This window comes from Ictidomys tridecemlineatus, chromosome 15 (genome assembly GCF_052094955.1).
Source record: "Ictidomys tridecemlineatus isolate mIctTri1 chromosome 15, mIctTri1.hap1, whole genome shotgun sequence".
NCBI classification, from domain to species: Eukaryota; Metazoa; Chordata; class Mammalia; order Rodentia; family Sciuridae; genus Ictidomys; species Ictidomys tridecemlineatus.
In genome coordinates, this window is record NC_135491.1 from 8840680 (window position 1) to 8852932 (window position 12253).

Consider the following 12253-nt stretch of genomic DNA (forward strand, 5'->3'; position numbering starts at 1 on the left):
AATAGGTTTGATCCTTCCCACTTCATGGGGGAGGAGCAGAGGCACAGGGAGACACTCAGTCCTCCGTGGACTGAGCCACTGTGGAGTTCTTCTCCGTAATTATTGTCATTATTTTCTGTCCTGCTCTGTGAGTTGGAATTTCTTTTTCATAATCAGACTCTAAATCGACAAGAGACATGGAAGAAGAGACAGAGGGTAGACAGTTCTTTCTGGAAGTTTGCATAGGAAATGCAGGGGGAGTGAGGCCAACGAGGGGGGATTTAAAATCATTTTTAATAAGAAGATTAAATATGTATTAAAATAAAAGGGCACCATTAATTTCACATAACTGTCACTGGGTCTTGCCAATGATCAGCTCCATGTTATCTTATTTCTAGAGTCTCCTGTTAACCTCCACTCTCACCTGCTGCATGACAGTTGTCTCTTGGTACCCAAGAGGGATTGGCTCCAGGACCCTGGTAGATACCAAAATCAGGGGATACTCAAGACCTTCGAATAAAAGGGCACAATATTTGCACGTAATCTACCCACATCCTCTGGGGTACTTTATAATCATCTCTAGCTGACTTACAATACTTAGTCCAAGGTCAATGCTGTGTAAATAGTTGCTACCCTGCATTGTTTAGGGAATAATGACAAGAAAACTATCCACATGTTCTGTGTAGGTGAAGTTTTTTTTTCCATCCATGGTTGGTGGTTGGGGATGTGGCTCAAGTGGTAGCACACTCGCCTGGCATGCGTGCGGCCCGGGTTCGATCCTCAGCACCACATACAAACAAAGATGTTGTGTCCACAGAAAACTAAAAAATAAATGTTAAAAAATTCTCTAAAAAAAAAAATCCATGGTTGGTGGAGTCTGCACTCTCGATGTGAGGGCCAACTGTATTTTGATTCCTTCGTTGATTTTTTTTCTTTTCTTTTTTTTTTTTTTTTGTCTCCTCGGTGCTGGGGATTGAACCTGGGGCCTTGTGCATGCTAGCCAAGCTCTCTGCCACTGAGCCACAGCCTTGCTCCCTGACTGCATTTTAAAACACATCTCAGACATCACAATATTCCATTTACTTTTCATATCTCTGAAGGAAAGCTCAGGGTTTTTCTTTTTTAGTTGTAGTTAGACACAATAACTTTATTTTACTTAATGTGGTGCTGGAGATCGAACCCAGTGCCTCCCACATGCCAAGCATGCACTCTGCCACCGAGCCACAGTCCCAGCCCAGAAGGTTAGTTTTTAAAAACATAACTACAATCCCATGCTCCATCTAAGAGATGCCCAGGATTTTTTTTTTACATCACTGAATATGCAGAGTTCAGATTTCCCCTGTCCTCTTCTTTTAATTATTATTATTGTTTTATTACAATCAGAATCCAAACAAGGTTCTTGTTTTGCATTGGGATTTGTTACGGGAGAGGTAGGGATTTTTGGGGACGGGGACAGGTGCCAAGGTCTCGGCTTGGCACCAGAATCACGAGCCACCACACACCTTCGTAGGTTCAAACAGCAATTCTTTATTCCCGCTCTCACACCGCCTCCACACAGGTCCAGGGGCAATCGCGTTCTGCCTTCTCCCGCACAATTCACCTACCCCCCCCCAGGCTATCTCCAAATCCCATTTTAATCTCAGGAGAACTCAATGGGAACAAGCAGCAGGAACACCCTAATCCCAGCAATAATCTTCAACCTCTAACTTCCCTAAAACCCATTGTCTTAAACTGGCTACACCTTAAACTCAAGGAGCCGGTTACTTCCTCAAACCTGATCAGCTCTAAACCCGGATCCGCCTTGGTCCTTGAGCAAGGTCACTTTATTAAAGCATGCATGCAATGTCCCATCGAATGTCCTCTAAGCAGCATGGGGTACGCTTGGCAAGGAAATTTCGATGCATCATTCCTACTTGGTAATGGCCCTCAGCAGACAGGTATAGGCTTTGTGACGGTTGACCTTGGTGGTCAGCTTGACTGCATTGAGAGGCCCTGAGAATTGGTAAAGCACCATTCTGGGGGTGTCGACAGGTGTTTCCGGAGAAGATGGGCATGTGGGTCGTGAACCGAATGGGGAAGGTCGGGAGTGGGTGGCACCATCCCACAGGCTGGGGGCCTGGGTGGAACCAAAAAGCCGGAGGGGAAGCTCGCACCTCGACCCTTCCGGAGCAGATGTGGTTTTTGCTGCTGCTGCTGCTGCTGCTGGTGAAATCCAGGCTCCAGGTTCTTCAGCCTCTGCGGGTGGACTGTCCCTGGGGCTCCAGGCCTTCAGTCTCAGGCTGGGGCTCCACCATTGGTCCCTCCTGTTCTGAGGCTTCCGCTTCTTGGCCTGGGCAGCAGCTGGTCTCTCTGGCTCTCCAGCCTGCAGACTGCCCTGCTGGGACTATTGGTCTCTGATTGTATAAGCCTTTTTAATAAATCCTCTCATATAATATTCTACTGGTTCTGTCCCCTTAGAGAAGCCTGACTCCTACAGTCTGGCAGAGGGGGAGAGAGGTGAGAAAAGGAGGAGGAGGAAGGGGGCCCGCACCTAGAGGAAGGAAGGAGGGAGGGAGGGACCATGACCTCTGTCCTTGAGTGAGAGGGTGGAACCAGGAGCTGGAGGCAGCAATGAGAGAGAAGAAGGGGAGCCGTGCTCTGGGGTGGGTGGCAGGGGGTTTCCTTTCCAAAGGCTTCTGTTTGCACAGGAAGCAGAGACCTGGTCATCATCTGGAGGGCAAGTGGGGAAAGCTCAGCAGAGACCCAGGGAGATGGCCCTGTGCTGGTTTTCTCTGATTCAGGTAAAACCCGTCAGGCTGGCTGGGTGGTTTCCTCCTGCTGGTCCAGCTGGCTGGGAGAATACAGACGGCTGGACCTTGGCCAGGTGAGTATTTCGGAGGATGAGAGTCATGAGGAGGCTGAGAATGCTTGAAGAAAGTGATTCAAAAGATGACTCATGGAAGTGAGGCTGAGCAATAATGCCTAGGGGGTGAGGACAACAGGAAATGGCAAATGAGAGGAGGAGCCAAAGGTCAGGGTGGACCCTTCCCTCCTGAAGAACATCTTTTGCCTTGGCTTTGTTGGGGCTTCCCTTTTATTGGTTTTCCTTCCGCTTCCCTGTTTCTTCCTCTTAGTATTTTCACCGGTTGATTCCCCAATGCCTGCCCTTCTCATAGGACAGATCTGGGCCTCCTCACCTATTTTCTGCCTTGTTTTCCTAACAGGATCATCAGTTTGAGGATCATGGCTAACTTTCTTCCTTAAGGGAAATTTCCTGTTCCTAGAATGGTGTGTATGCAAGCACGTGTGTAGGGGCAGTGTGCTGAGAGGACCACAGGGGTGGTTTGGCCACTGCTGTCCCTGGAGAGCAGGATGGAGATTCCACTTCTGACAGGTGGGTTTCCCTGCAGCCACAGTGGGGATCCCCACAGGTATCACCAGGCCGGCTCTAACACAAAGCAGCGGCCACTCATGTGCCTGATGGACTCCTTCAGAGCCTGGTGCATGGGGCTGGCTGGCTGGCACTTGTGCCACACCGTGGTGTTTGGAGCTGCTTGGATACAGTGTGGTCACCCCAAGGAGACAGGCTCCTGGGGGATCGCGAGTCCACCATCCCTGTCGCCTCCTCCTTTGCAATTAAGGGTAGGACAGTTGGGGAAATCAGCACATGAAATACAAAATCACGGGATGAGTTTTGTTTTTGTGGGTGTGAAGCTGGGGGTGGAACCCAGAGCACACACCTGCCCCTGCTGCCTGCTGGGCCAGGGCTCTCCCCTGAGCCACTGAGCCCTGGCCCCGGCCCCCAGGCATAAATCCTTTTCTTTCTTTTTTTTTTTTTTGGTACTGGGAATTGAACCCAGGGGCGCTTAACCACTGAGCCCCATCCCCAGCCCTATTTTGTATTTTATTTAGAGACAGGGTCTCACTGAGTTGCTTAGCGCCTCACCATTGCTGAGGCTGGCTTTGAACTCGCCATCCTCCTGCCTCAGCCTCCTGAGCTGCTGGGATTATAGGCGTGTGCCCCTGTGCCTGGCCAGAGAGAAATCGTCATGTTACGTGGAGTTCTCTTCTAGCCACCACACACGGAGGGGAGCTGGCACTGAGCAAGGTGGCTCCAGCTTAGCGGGGCTGTGACACGGTGAAGCCAAGGCCGACCTGCGGGACCCTCGTGTAAGTGCCAGTCACGCTGTTCCCTCCTCTGTGGTGAGCCCTGGCTGAATCCAGCCACCTTCATGCACCGTCCTCGCCAGGGCCCGGAGGGCCTTGCACAGCTCTGGAGTCAGCAGACATTAGTCAATACTCGGCTGAATCATCTAGTCATTAAATGGCTGAATATCAAATTTCTTTTTTCTTTTTCTTTTCTTTTGTCAAAATGGGGTCTCACTTTGTTGCCCCGGCTGATCTCAAACTCCTGGGTCCAAGTGATCCTCCTGCCTTGGCCTCCCAGCAGCCAGGAGTGCAGGTGAGGAGGAAACACAATCATTCTGTGAAGTCCTAAGCTGAGTTACAGGAGGATGGAGGCCGGTGGAGGCCAATCTGCTCAGGCCCAAAGCAGAAACACTCGGAGGCCGTTTGTATTCCTTAAGGTTGTGAAAGGCTCACCCAGACCCCACGAGGCTCCCCTGGGTGCGGCCAACCCAGCTCACAACCCGCCTGTCCAGAAGCAGCCAGAGCCTCTCCTGGATGGTCCTCCTGTCCCAGCCTCCCCATCCCTGCATCTGCCTCTTTGGCTGGTGCACTGCAGCGTGACCCCTCGTGCTTTCCTTCCCCACATTTTTGTTATAAAACACACTTTGCGAGCTCTCCTTGCTGTTTTCCCACTGGTGCCTTGCCTCGCGACTGGAAGTTGCAGGAACTTGTCCCGTGACCTGTCTTCTAGCTAATTTCTGAAGTGACTCCATAAAACGTGTTTCTGAGATTCCTGGGTCCCCAGAGTTGTGGTTCAGCACATGCTGGTGGTTAGTTGCCAGGCAAATGCCACCTAACCCTCCTTCCCATCCCCGCCCGCTCTTACCATCACCCACATCCTTCTGGACACAAACCCTGGGGAGAGGAAAGCAACTGGTCTGGGAGTCAGGACAGCTGCCCCCAACTTGCTGTGTGACTTGAGGTGAGACCATTCCCCTCTCTGAGCCTCCATTTCCAGATGTGCAGATGAAGTAGCTGGGCCACACGCCGTCCCTGCTCCTTTCCAGTTCTAACATCCTGTCTCCACCTTTCTAAATGGAAGTGATCAACTTGGCCAGGTTGGGAAGGCAAAGTGAGATCCAGCATCTCAGCCCTGTTTCAGGGTGCTGACAGGAATTGTGGGTTCGAGTAGAGGAAGGATTGGGGCAGGGTGGGTGGGGAGAGGGCTGTGTAATTAAGCAGTCACACTGTGGTCTGGTTGATTGTCGCAAGCCATCCTTGGGCTGTGTGTGACCTGGGCGCAACAGAGCTCTATGAGGGGACAGGTCTGGCGGTGCGCTAACTGGGCTGAGCCTGGAAGTGCGTCTCTCCTCTGGCTCTGCCTGTGATCGCACAGCACCTGGGATGGGTGTGACTTGCTAAGGTGTCAGTCAATCTGCTGACCAAGACATTGCAAAGCAAAACCCCACCTTTGAAATCTTACCCCTGTCTTATTTGGTGAGAACATTCCATCCAATCTCCTTTATGGGTCCCCTTATAAAAATAAAGGGATTCCCGGTGCACGCTGTCTTTCCTAGCCGACCCTCGGGGTCTCAGAGCCCTACCTCCATCAGAGACTCAGTTCCGTGTGTTGCGTGATTTCTTCGCCGTTTTCTTATCTTAGGGTTGCAGCCAGCTCTTGGGAACCCTGCTCATCTCATCAGGGTGGGCAGCTGGCTAGGGCTGGTCATCTCAGTTCTGCTTCTGGCGAGGTGGCTGCTGGAAACTTCTTATCTCTGGAGGGCCAACTTCCACCGCTGCTCCGCTGCTCTGCTGCTCTGCTCGGGATGTGTCTCTGTCGCCTCTGCAGGAGGCACCTCGGTTCCCGGGGTTCCCGAGGAAACCTCTCCTCTCAGCGGTGACGGTGACATGTCTGCGCGTCTGCGAGGCTCCGCTGTGCAGAGCCACTGCAGACATCTGGAACAGGAGGCTGCAAATCTGGTCCCCAGTCTTGAAGGGGGACGAGAGGTTAGGTAAATTTAGGGCTAATAAAACTTTTATTGCTAATTTTTAGATCAACACTCCTTAAATGATCAACCTGACTATGTGCAGGGAGCTGATCGTAAGTTTAGGGTAATCAAGGGGATGGCACAGAAGGAAGAGAGCAAGGCCAGGCTTCGTCCTGCTCTTAGTGACCCACTGGGCTTCTGCAGGACTGAGTAAAGAGTCACTGCCTTTAGCGAAGGCAGCTCCTCTAAGTCCCTGTTACACTGAGACAGGTCCTCAGGGTAGGTCCCCCAATCAAGCAAGCAACCCAGGTAAACCAGGATCACCCGAGGAATGCCTTGCCCTGTGGCCACCAAGTCATGGCACATTAACCAAGGGCCAGAAGGAAGAAGGCTGCTCTGGAGGTGTCCAGGATCCAGGGCACAAATACACTGCACCCTCTGCCTCCCACAGCAACCTTAGCCCAGCCACCGGGACTGCTCTGCCGTGGGACCACGGGGCCTTAGCTCAGCCTCGCTCCCTGGTGTTTAACCATTACCACATGCTCAGCAGTCGCGACACGGTGAGGCCTTCCTGAGCATCTTCCTGTTTGTTTCTTGGTGCTTCCCAGTGAAATGGTCATTACTCCCCAGTCTATGGGGCAGAAAACAAGGTTTGGAAGAAAGTGAAAGGAGCTGGGAGTCAGGATTCAGAGAGAGGCCTTTGGATATTGACGCCTCCATTTACTTAGTCTTTCTGTGCCTCAGTTTACTCACCTATAAAATGAGAGTAATAATAGTATCTGCTTCATAAAGGGCCCATAAGGATTCAACAAGTTAAGATGTGTAAAACACAGTAAGGAGGATGCTCCTGAGGTTAAATTTCTGAGTCCAATTTTCACCCTTCTTCCAAATATTTAGTGAACCCCAGAAAGGTGACCTAAGTTGGTGACCAAAAGAATGAGCTCATTCAGACCACTGCCTCTTAACCGAGAAAGTTACTTAACTTCTATGAGCCCATTTCCTCATCTGGAAAATAGAATGATGATAACATCTTATTTCATCAGGATATTGTGAGGGGTAAGTTAATCTATGTAGAGCTTGAAAAATATTGGTTATTTACAATAGTATGTATTACAATTAAGGGGACCAAGTGTACCAGATTGGTGGGATTGAGGAGTCTCTGGAGATACGGAATTTTTAGTATTAAAGTCAGGCAAGTTCTGTGCAAACCAGAGTGAGTTGGTCTTACTGTTACTAATAGTGTACATATGTGTGCATATATATGTATATACATTTTTTTAATAATTATTTTTTAGGTGTAGATGGACACAACACAATGCCTTTATTTTTATTTGGTGCTGAGGATCCAACTCGGGTCTCACCAGTGCTAGGCAAGCGCTCTACCGCTGAGCCACAATCCCAGCCCCATACATATTTTTTATTTTATTAGTTTTTTTGCAATACAGGGGATTGAACCCAGGGATGCTCTGAGCTGTATCCCCTGTCCTTTTTAGTTTTTATTTTGAGACAGGGTCTTGCTGAATTCCCAAAGCTCGTCTCAAACTTGCAATCTTCCTGCCTCAGCCTCTCAAGTGGCTGAGATACAATCATATGCTACTATGCCTGACAATAATATTATTTATTATTATTACAGACAATATCTTGGCAAGTGCCATGGAGCTACACTGTTAAATGAAAGTTCACTAGGGTTTCAAGGAGCATAATATGGTAGGAAAAGGAAAAACCAACAAAATATAACCCAAAATAGAACACAGAATATGTGAAATATACTTTTATAATATATAAAATAGTTAGAAAAATTCCTCTCGCAGGGCACAGTAGTGCAGGCCTGCAACCCAGCAGCTCAGGAGGCTGAGGCAGGAAGATTACAAGTTTGAGGCCAGACTCAGAAATTTAGCAAGGCCCTAAGCAACTTAACAAGAACGTGTCTCAAAGTAAAAAATAATAATAATAAGGGCTGGGGATGTGGCTCAGCAGTTACGCACCCCTGGGTTCAATCCCTGGTACCAAAAAAAAAAAAAAAAAAAAAGGATTTTGAATGTTTCACCTCAAGGTAACTATAAATGTTTTAGGTGATAAATATGCGAATTACCCTGATTTGATCATTCCCCAAAGTATACATGTATCAAAAGGTCACACTGTACCTGTAAATGTGTGCAATTACTATGCATCAAAAACAAAACCACCGCCAAGACACTGATTAGTGCCTTCAAGATGCTGAAGCAGAGGCAAGGGCCTTGCGGGAGGGCCCAGTGCTTACCCAGCTACCACAGTGTCCTCCAGATCACCACCAGCGACTGTTTGCTCTAGTCCACCAGGGAAATGCGGTTCCATTTCTGGGTGAGTCTTGTTTCTTTGCTTGTTTGGAAATGGAGTCTCCCAGGCTGGTATCAAACTCCTAGATACCTCCCTGGAGCACTGGGAGGAACCCCCTTGCCCACTAATCAGTCACTCCCCTTCCCTATCTGTCTCTGGATTTGCCCGTTTCTGTCTCTGGATTTGCCGTTCTGGCCATTTGATATAAATGGAATCCTTCATACCATCTGTGGTCCTTTGCGTGGCTGCTTCTCGTCTTTTCGAGGTCATGGCATTCTCTGTACCCAGTGGCGACACGCTTCATTCCTGTGTGTGGCGGAATGCTATTCCCTTGCATAGATGCACCACATTTTGTTAATCTCCGCCCTGCTGATGAGTGTCGGGGTGTCCACGTTTGGCCATTCTGAGCCTCTTCTTTTCAAAAGGGCTGTCTTGATGGGAAACTCCACACACAAACCTTAAAAATGAGGCCTTATTAATTCCTTCCCTGGGTTTCAGCTCTGTCTTGCTAAATGGAGCCCATCTTCCTTCTCCAGAGCCCCCTTCTTCCTTAGCCTTGGCCCCCCATAGAAAAAGCATCTCACCAGGGTGGGCCAAAGGCAGACCCTCGATGTTTGCTAACAGAAGAAAGGAAGGCTCCGTGTTTGAATAATTTCCAGGGTGAAATCCTACTTCCCCCTGGTAGATTCCCTGTGGCCAAGGTCCTATGTCTTTATTTTCTTTTCTGCCTCCAGCTCCAGTGAGGCACATGGCAGATTCTTAGTCTTTCTTTAAAAAATAAATAAACAAAAGAAAAGTTTGTTTTTTTGAGAGAGGGTCCTGCTAAGTTGCTGAGTCTGGCCTTGAATTCTTGATTCTCCTGCCTCAGGCTCCTGAGTCACTGGGATTATAGCTGTGCACCACCCTGGCTGGTCTCTGTATTTTTAAATGTTTGTTAAGTAGAGGAAGGAACAAATACTCAAAAAAAAAATTGTTTCTGGGATCAAAATCCTGCCTCTAATTGTGCCACCACCTCCTTTTTCCTGGTGTCCCCTCTTCCTTTTATTTGTGTCTCCCTGAGAGGGTAGAACCAAGGAGGCTTTTCAGGATTGGGAGAGGTTGGAAGGAACTACCTGATTTTTTTTCTCAGAGGCCAAAGTATTGCTTTCCTAGCTTAAAAAACAAACAAACAAACAAACAAACAAAAAAACCTTTGCTTTGAATTAAATATAGAATAGGTAGATTTTTTTGTTTGTTTTTGTACTGGGGACTGGGGTTGAACCCCTCGGAGCTTAATCACTGAGCCACATTCCCAGCCCTTTTATTTTGAGATGGGGTCTCTCTAAATCACTTAGGGCCTCACTAAATTGCCGAAGTTGGCCTTGAATTTGTGATCCTCCTGCCTCATCCTCCTGAGCTACTGAGATTACAGGCATCTGCCACAGTGCCTGGCTCAGAGCAGAGAGTTTTTAAAAACCCTCATATATATGTTATAAGAATAAGAACAAAATGAACAACTGTGACCCCATGACACAGTTTAAGAAAAAACAATTTCCATTTTCTTCGAAGTCCCTGTGTGGGCCATTCTCTCATCCCTCCAAGGTGTTATGTGGTGCTGAGGATCAAACCCAGTGCCTCACACATGCTAGGTAAATGCTCTACCACTGAGCCACAAGCCCAGCCATGAAATCCTTTTTAGTATATTTTTATTCTTTTAAATTAGGTTGCCTCATTTACATTAAGCTTCTTTTTAAATATTTCTTAGTTGTAGTTGTCCAACACCTTTATTTCACTTGTTTATTTTGGTATGTGGTGCTGAGGATCGAACCCATGGTCTCGCACGTACAAGGCGAGCATTCTACTGCTAAGCCACAACCCCAGCCCCAAGCTTTTATTTTTTTAATCTTATTTTTTAGTTGTAGTTGGACACAATACCTTTATTTATTTTTATGTAGTGCTGAGGATTGAATCCAGGGCCTCGCTGCTGCTAGGCAGGCACTCTCCCACTGAACCACAAGCTCAGCCCCTACTTTAAGCTTTTAAAATAAATTCTAGGGGCTGGGGTTGTGGTTCAGTGTCAGAGCGCTTGCCTAGCACAGATGAGGCACCAGGCTAGATCCCCAGCACCACATAAAAAATAAAAATACTGTGTTCATCTACAACTTAATTCTGAGTGAATTCTTTAATATATTTTTTAGTTGTAGATGGACACAATATCTTTATGTTATGCTGAGGATCAAACCCAGTACCTCACATGTGTGAGGCAAATGCTCTACCAGTTAGCCACAACCCCAGTCCCTGAATGTGAATTTTTAAAAATATTTTTAGTTGTAGATGGGCACGATATCTTCATTTATTTATTTTTATGTGGTGCTGAGGATCCAAGCGCTCTACCACTGAATAGCCCTAGCCCTGAATGTGAATTCTTTGCATTGCAAGTATCTTCTGTCTGCATCCTTAAAAGGGTTGAATGTTTGTCAAAGAACTGAGAATTGTTAGTTTATTTCAGGAACTTAAATCCTGTTCTTCAACTTTTTAGGTGGTGCTGGGGATTGAACCCAGGGGCTATGTGAATGCTAGACAAGCACTCTACCAACTGAGCTGTTTCCCTAACCCCTAAATCCTATTTTTTTATAGCACTAGTGTCCTTACTTCCTCCACAAGAGATTACAGAGCTGAAATTATTTTTTAAAAATGTGTCTCTCAAGACACTTTTGTGTGTTTACTTCCTGCTTTAGCATGACCTACAAGGCTCTACATGATGATCATCCCTAGTTTCTTTTATTCGCATGGTCGTAGCCATTCTGGTCTCCTTATTGTCTTCAAAGGGGGTGTTTGCAGTTGCTGTTCTTCTTGTCTCCCAGGAATTTCTATAGTTTTCCTATTTTCTTCAGGTCTATATTTCCTTTGGAGAGGTATGCTGTCCAATACCAGAGCCACCAGCTACATGGGCCTATGCCACCCTCCACACACGGTCGGTCTGAATTAAGATGCCCTGGGAATGTGACATACCCACCAGATTTAAAAGATGTAGTCCAAAACATTTTCTAAACTATTTAAAATTTGCGTATTGATAACAGTGAGATATTATTTGGAGTCAAATATATTAAGGGTAATTTCACCCTTTTAAAAAAGAACATGGCTAAGGGAACCTGTGGCCAGTGCTTGGGAATTGTATTTTATTTCTATTGAACTTGTTGCTCTACAGCATGAGCTACCCTGGGGGGCAGGGATGATTGCCCCAGACGTTATCTCAGCACCTAGAACATAAATTCCGCATTTGCCCAATGAAGGGATTCAAAATCAGTGTAGCAGTTCCTGTCCTTTCCATTCTGTCGTCTCCCCCAGGGAGCAAAGGTGGGGGGGACACCTTAATAAGGGGTAATTTACACGTTACCCATTTTAACTGCACACTTCAAAGATTTTTGGCAAATATGCCGAGTTGTGCAGCCGTCACCCGAGTAGGGCCCCAGTGCTCTTGGTCGTGCCCCTTCCCACCACAGGCCGGGGTCTCTCTACCCCGCGCCTTCAGTTTCAAAGCACGGGATTCGGGTCAGTGGCTGGAGGTTCCAACTCCTTGCCAGGAAGCGCCTGGGCCACTGCGTGCCCATCACCGCCGGACCCGCGTCTGCCAACAGTAGCGGGTCGCGGCCAGGTGCCCTCCGAGGTTCACAAGCGCCCAAGTCCCCACGCCTGCGGTAGCCGGCCTCAGTGGCTCCACTCCGCCAGGCCCCCACTGCCGGGCTGAGCACCGCGGGCGCAAGGCCGCTGTGTTCTAACGCCGGGCTGCGGGAACAATGGCCAGACGGCTGGACTCTCGGCCTCGGTGGGTGTGTGGACCGTGGGGCCGGCCCCTCCCCCTGCAGCCCCTCCCCAGCCAGGCT